Raw genomic sequence first — 7,624 nt, 5'->3', positions numbered from 1 at the left:
AGTAGGGAATAAAATTAAAGAAGTGATTAATTTTCAAGTAGTTTGGTATGTAAATGAATGGATGTATTTTTGTTTGTACTGGTAGTTGCTTCCTCCCAGATCCTCATCTTTGAAGGGAGAATAGAATGATTAACATAGCTTTTTATGTTAATGGAGTTCCCACATTAATTATCTACTTCTAAAGAATTCATTCTCAATTTCCATGTAAATTTTGAAGCAAAAATATTCTGGAACATAGATGTTTCCATGAAAAAGTGAACTAACTGATAACAATGATTTGCACTGAGTGGAGATGCTCAATACTGACGTTTTGATACATGATCTGACCCTGCTGATGTTTCTGTAATTCATTGGTTCAGCAAGGCTATAAAATCCCTCATAACCAGCTGAATCTCTTTCTTGCAAATAGGGCATGAAGCTCCAGCCTCCTTCCATTTCTGGTATAGTGAAAACAAGTGACAAGATGGCTCGTCCTCCTGTGAATGATGTTCGTGTCTTTTGGTCTTTTCTCACATAGACTACATGGCTACCCAAGATTCCAGCAATCCGTGCTTTCTGGAACTGTTCTCTGTTTAGAAAGGTTAGCTGATCTCCTAGGCTTGCTATGGTCTCCTGGCTTTCAAAACTGTGAACCAAATCCAAGAACTCCACCGAGTTGCAGGGATCAAAGAGTTCGAGGTTTCCGTCCCTTTTATATACACATTTAGGTCTAACAGCTGGAGCTAATGTGGTTTTTGGCAACCAGGGACATCAATTCCTCCATTTCCCTTCTCTTCGGGTATAGCAGTGATAGCAGATGTGGAGAGAGAATGGGTTAACTTAGAACAATCTGAATACAATCCCTCCTCAAGACCCAGCAGCAAATAGTACCTCTTGCTTGGAGATTGAAATTTTTTGCACTTAGCACACTGTCACTCATCCTCAGAGCAAAAGCGCCAGTTTTGGTCATACCTTGTGGCCATTCCAAGAGTTGTTCCCATGCCAATCCCGAGGAAGGGGGAAGGGGGACGGGGGGACAGGTGGGGAGAGGACATCAGTCATCTAACATCTGTTTTTCAAGGCCTTTTTTTTCTGTAGAGTCTGGCAAAAATTCCAAATAGGCTAAGATTGTTCACTATCCCCATTTTGCCTCATCTCTTACTTCCTCTCAAGTGGAACAAGTTAAATTGCCCTATTTTCTGTCTTTTGAACTCATTTGTTCAGGCTTTCTGATGCTGACACATTATAATTGCTTGAACATAATGTGAACGTTTACATTAATTTTTTCTCAAGCAAAACGTAAAATGCAACTTAATGAGACCCATTATTAGGATGCTGGGCTGTGCCTGCACCACTGTGCAAAGGAACACGCTAGCAAAGACGAGAGAGACAAGGTTCTCGCCTTGTGGGCTGGGGAGCTGAGCTTTTTGTTGTTCTTTGAGTTTTTAGGAAAATGCTTCTCTCCCCACCCTTGATTTTAGTGGCTTTGACATTTCAAAAGAACTGGTGGAGGTGAGGGGATGGGTGAAGGAAAAGTTACAAACAGGCAGGTGGAGACGATCTTCCACCTTATTTTGTAGAATCACCTAAGTACACGTCAACCTACTACTTAGAATTAATTTGTTTTTTAGATAAATTTGAAGACTATTCAGCACTTCCTCTTCACAGGTAGAGCTGTTCTTTCCCTCAGTATTCAAGGGGAATGCCAAAGCCTAAGTTGAACAGCAGTCATCCAAACTGCAGTGTGTGGTTTTTCTTTTCTCCACAGGTTGACATCTGGCACTGCAGCTCCAAGAAAGGATTGGTCATGGCCTGGCTGGACTGGCTGCAGCAGAGGCCTGGGGACAGTCCACTCTGCTAGGAAGGCCCTGGCTGAACAGGGTCAGCCAGTTGGGCCCCAGTGAGCAGCCGACTCCGGGATGGGCCTAGTGTGGCAGGCGGAACCTTGTCCAGTGGGTCATATTACAGATTGTAGGTGGCTTCCGAGAACAGCAATTCACATCGGAAAGGGCCAGGAACACTCCTATGGGAAATCAGGAAGAGACAGGTTTCACATAGCTACCCAGCAGGCCAGCATTGCAAGGACACTGTCCTCCAGTAGCCAGGCCCTGGAGCATCTGCTAAGGAGAAGGCAGAGCCAGTCCTAAAGGTACTGGCATCAGACACGTCGATCAGGTACAAGAACCAGAAGAAACCTATTTGCAGAACTGGGTGAAAGATGAGCATTGGGCTCAGAAATGGATCCTGGTATTAAAGTGGGACATAAGGGTAGAGGCGGGGAAGCAGTAAAACTAACAATGCAAAATCCAGAGCTTCCAAACAGAGCTTGTTAATCCCTCTACTTGAAGTCTGATTTGGTCCTGAAAGTGAAGGCTATGTCTTCAGACCTGCAGAAGTTTTTTTCTCAGGGCTAAAAAAAAAAAAAAAAAATCAGTTCCCTGAACATGCTTATGACACTTAGTATTGGGCAGGACTCTTGGAGGAAAGTGACAGAAATCCACTTAAAATTAGCTTCAGGCAACCACAAATGAAAGGAATTCACTGGTTCATGTAACTGGAAAACACAGGATAGATCTGGCAGTTATAAACACTATTGGATCCAGGGGCTTACTGTCCCTCTGGCTCCTGTCCATCTTTCATTTCTCCTTGTCTCTGCCCAGTAGTGGGATGGTAAATGTTTAACAACTGGGTCTCTAAAAAAGTACATATTTATGTATGTAAATACATAAGCTTATTCTAAATTTCATTAGTATAAAGGATGTATAGCACAACTTACTACTACTAATCCAATACATAGTCCTTTTATATAGATTTGATGTAGCTAATTTATCCTCATAGAATGCTTTTATTGATATTTGCCAAACTCTTGTACCTGTAGTCAAATGTGGTGGTTATTGAAGAGTGAGTATAGTTCTTCTGACTCAAAGGTTAGGTGATATTTTCATTTACAAGAAAGACAATGCAGTGGGCTGAATGGTGTCCCCTTGCAAATGCATGTTGAAGCCTATTATGGACAGAATGTTTGTGTCTCCTGCAAAAGTACAGACTGAAGCCCCAGCTCCCAATGTAATAATAATAGAAAGTGCGGCCTCTGAGAATTAATCAGGCTTAGGTGAGGTCATAAGCGTGGGTCTTCATGATAGAACTTGCGTTCTTATAAGAAAAAAAAGAAACCAGTTCTCTCTCTCTCTCCCTGGGTCCCTCCCTCCTTCGTTCTCTCCCTCCCTCCCTCTGTCTTTCTCTCCCCCCCTCGACCTCATTTGAGGACACAATGAGGTCAGGCTCTCATTTGAACCCGATCATGCTGGGACTCTGATCTCAGACTTCTAGCCTCCAGAACTGTGAGAAAATAAATGCCTGTTCTTTAAGCCATGCAGTCTATGGTATTTTGTTATAACATCCTGAGCAGACTAAGATAAAGCCCTAACCCTCAAAGTGGCTATATTTGAAGATAAGGACCATATGGAAATAATTAAGGTTAAAAGAGGTTGTAAGGGTGGGGCCTTAATCTGATAGGTTTGGTGGTCTTACTAGAAGAGGAAGGCCTCTCTCTGTCTCTCTCGCTTTCTGAGAGGTCATGTGAGCACACGGCCAGATGGAGGCTGCCTGCAAACCAAGAAAAGAGAATTCATAATAAAACCTAGCTTGCTGGCATGTTGATCTTGGACTTCTCAGTCTCCAGAACCATGAGAAATAAATTTCCATTTATTCAGTCTATGGTATTTTATGGCAGCCTGAGCTGACTAATACAGGCAAGAAAGATGAAAGTGAAATAACAAGTACACATGTGGGAACTTCCCTCTTTTTGCAAAGACTGACTTTTTTTGCTGAATCAGATTATAGTTTCTGAGAATGAAAATAATATTTCCTCATTTCTAGTCATTGTGAAACAATTTTTTAATGAGACGGATTCCTTTGAGATACTACTAGAATCTTCTCTTCACATTGCCATCCACCCATAAAGTAATTAATTCTCTTTTACAATAATTATCCAAACCATTACAAATCTAATCCATGTACCATTATTGTGCATAAGCTTTGTTTTATGCAGGAGGGACCAATGTCATAAGCCAATTATATTTAATTCTTTGACCAATAGTCTAAAAGAACTATTATGCAATTAATATAATTATAATTTTGTTTCTTGTGAGAAACAAATGAGGGTTAGTGATTTATGATGTTGACTATGGTTGTAAAGTAGGTCTTGTTAAGATCTATACACCCCTTTCCAGAAGATAAAAAATCTGTATGTTGCAAAATGGAAGAGACCATATAATGATTGCTGAATTTCTATGAGAAATTCTTTTGTCTAGAAGTTAACCTAACTTGAGTTTAATAAAGCATGGTGAAGGACCTGCCCACTGAAAGTGTCTAAGATAAATTAATATTAGGCGGTGATGTCTCCACAGCCCATCATTTCCACAACAGGTCTCTTAATGTAAGAGGTCAAATACCTCCCTTCCTTGTGGCAATCACTGAATCTTGCCCATGGAGTTCTTGTGTGTTTGTATGTGTAAGGGTTGCTGTTGGGAATGGGTAGGGAGTGGTTTCCTGGATTGCATGTACATTCCAATGAAAATACTCATTTGTAGTAAAAATGTCTTAAAATAATGTGAGTCGTATCTGTTACTGTTAACATTGTCTTAGAGAAAAAAGAGGACAGTAGAAAAATTATTTCTTCAAGAAAAAAAAGGCAACCTTGATTTCTGAAATTATTTCATTGATTTTAGAAAGAGTCAAACTTGGCATAGCCATGGGGCAGAATGGGTTCATATGGGATTTAAGGGTATCTCTCATTTTGACAAAGCTCTACAACAAAGCAAGCCCCAGCACTAGACTAACTTTTTTTCTGGTTGTGTGCTGTCAGAGTCCTCCCTTGAGATAACAGGTGCCTTGTGTCCAGCTTGCTGATGGGTAGGGTCTGAAGGTAACAAGGACTCTCTGGGGGAAAAGTCTCCCTTCTGACTATATAGGCTGATTCTTCGTAGTCTTTCAAGATCGTCACGTTTTTAGGTGCCCTTCACTTTGTGTCCAGCTTGCATCTTTCTCACACAGCCTTTCAAAATCAGAAGTCCCAAGAGTACCAGTGTGCCTGCACTGGTCTCTGTGGCTGCCTCCCCATTTTCTTTCTACTGGGGATCATTTATGATGGCCTTGCCCACATTTTGCTCCATAAAACCTCCTATGTCTGTCTCTTTGTTCATATTCCTTCCGAGTCTCAGATGATGGGTCACTTGTACATTTCCTTTGCACATTCTACAAGCTGCTTTCCGAAAGTCCAAGGAAATGGGTAGCCACTCCCGACTTCTCCCCTTTCGTTACCATAATGTGAAGGGGCCGCTTTCCTCCATGACTCCTGTCCCTTCCATGCCCCTAACCAGTCTCCCGTGGTGGCTAGAGGTAGAGACAGTGTAGCAGTTTTCCTCACTGTTTTCCCTGCACTAACATAGGAGAAAATGTCAACAAGCTAAACCAAGGATTTGTTCTATCTCTTCTTTGGGTAGAGTGGCACAGCAAGGAGAAGTAGGATTCTTTCCAGCCCATTACTAAGGGCAGCTTTGCCACTTGCCCTTCTGAATTCCATACAGGGTTTTGTACCTTCTTGCTGTATCTCTTCTATTAGATGCTTTTTTGAACTAAAAAATAAAAAAGCCCTTCCAATGCCCCATTCCAGTTGACAGTCTTATCCTTTTGCGTCTTTGTAACACCAATGGTGTCATATTTACTTTTCTCTGTGAAAAAGGTAATGTTTTTCTTTTATCTATTACCTATACTCTATGACACTTATTTATCTTTCTATTACCAGCATTCAGCAGAATGCCTGAAACATGATAGTCAATAAATACAAGTTGAATAGAAATAAGTAGGCATAAACACATATAAAGCTCTAACTAATTTTTAAGACTCTTCCCTCCAGCTGTATGTTTTTGAGAGTAATTTGGCTCTTTCTTTACTATTACTATTTTCTCTCTCTGTCATGGATTTACATTTTATGTGTTTATAGATTCTGGGACTTGAGTTCACGGCCCTAATCTGTGCCTCTGGGTTTACTAAGATTCAGAGGTACCTTCTCGCTCTCCCTCAAAGAACAGTATAGCGTTGAGATTCAGAGAGCACTCGAGAGAAAGGCAATGGTAAAATTTCCTTATAAAACAGCCAAAGACCCAGATTCCCATTATTTCTTTAAGGCAAAAGATTACTTTTGCATTATTTGCAGATTCACCTGAGAGATTTGCCGGCTTTTTAGAAGGCTGTCTTCAATAATTTGGGCCTGAAGAAAACAGGAGGGGGAGGAGGAGTTTGAAGATTCAGAGGTTTTATTCTACAATATAAACAAGCCGCTGTGCAGTGTTCCTAAGAGAAAGCTGCAAATAGCCTTTATAGGCTAATCAACTAAAACCTCATTGAGGATTCAGGAAGCGTTGATTATTTCCCCCTAGATAGAGAAAAATGACATTGTAATGCAGAGGATGGAATAATTATGGGTTTAGGTTTAGAAATGTGAAGATAAGTCAGGAAGGAAACAAGGTGTTTTAAAATAGATTGAAGAATAAAAGAGAACAGAAAGGAAGTGTAAACAGGCCAAGAATCTGGTTAGAGGAACAAGTTAAGAATGCCATTCGTGGCCAGGACACAGCTTCTTGTTCCTTGGTAGAAGGTGTCTTTTAGAGTTATATATTTTTTACACACCAATTTTCTAGCAAAGCATTTGGTCCCATAGCAAATAAATTGCTGGAATTTCTGAAAAAATAAAACAAAACACTTATATGATTGAGAGTGAACTTCCAAGTTCTTAAATAAAGAACTGTTACCACTGTGCCCATGAGTCAGTTTCCTTTGTTGATGATGACACTGTCTGATTATTTCTGTCTCTTCAACAATTTCCCTTTCCCACCTTGATGTCCGAGAGCATTGGCAGAGTCCATCCCTGACCTACCATTTTTCCCTCTTGATACACTTTCTTTGAAGTCTCATCATTGCCTACAAACTTCAGCACCCCCTTTATAGGTGACACCCAAGACTTTATCTCTGGTCCAGACTTACACCCACCACTTCCATCCCCATAACTGTGATAGTTATTGGATATTTCCCACTTCCCCATCATGTTGTGACCTTAAATCCTCACATTCACAATACATCTTTCCAACCTGCCCCTTGGGTTTTCTCCTTGGCAGGTAGGGGGACACCCAGAAGTTAACTGGTATATGAGGGGCATGTAGGAGATACAGCCAGCTGCAGGTAGGGACTTAAATGACACATGTAAGATTGTTCCTTGCTGCTTGAGGACTGTCTGCTCTGGCCTCTGCTCCTGAGTCTTGGTGCTATTTCTTCCTCCTGAATCTGACCTAGGGAGTTGCCCTTTTCTCTTTGAGGACTAACTTTCCCCAGCACCAGACCATTAGTCTGGCCCTGATTACTAATTCCTCACTTTGCCCCATTGCTCTCCATTGCTGTATTAGCCCCACCAAGACAGTCTTGAAATTTACATAGCATGAGCAAGTTGTCAGAAGATACATCTAAGAATATTAGATATTCTTATATGCTTTGCACAAGTGTGGTTAGATACAGGGAGAACATCTTGGGTAAATGATTTGTTCAAAGAATGCATGTAGCAGCTCATATCAGGCTCTTCATTCATTAGAAT

At 41.0% G+C, this 7,624-nt stretch overlaps 1 pseudogene across 1 annotated transcript; it reads right to left on the bottom strand.

Moving 5' to 3' along the window:
- Positions 1-347: 347 nt before the first annotated feature.
- LOC308559402 (protein Mdm4 pseudogene) lies at positions 348-7,081 on the bottom strand (annotated as a pseudogene). The gene is made up of 2 exons: positions 6,917-7,081; positions 348-908 (listed from the first exon to the last, which is right to left on the bottom strand). The product of its transcript is annotated as a protein Mdm4 pseudogene (transcript).
- Between the last annotated feature and the right edge of the window lie 543 nt (positions 7,082-7,624).

This window comes from Miniopterus schreibersii (genome assembly GCF_964146895.1).
Source record: "Miniopterus schreibersii genome assembly, chromosome: 7".
NCBI classification, from domain to species: domain Eukaryota; kingdom Metazoa; phylum Chordata; class Mammalia; order Chiroptera; family Miniopteridae; genus Miniopterus; species Miniopterus schreibersii.
This window is presented reverse-complemented; position numbering and strand designations above follow the sequence as displayed.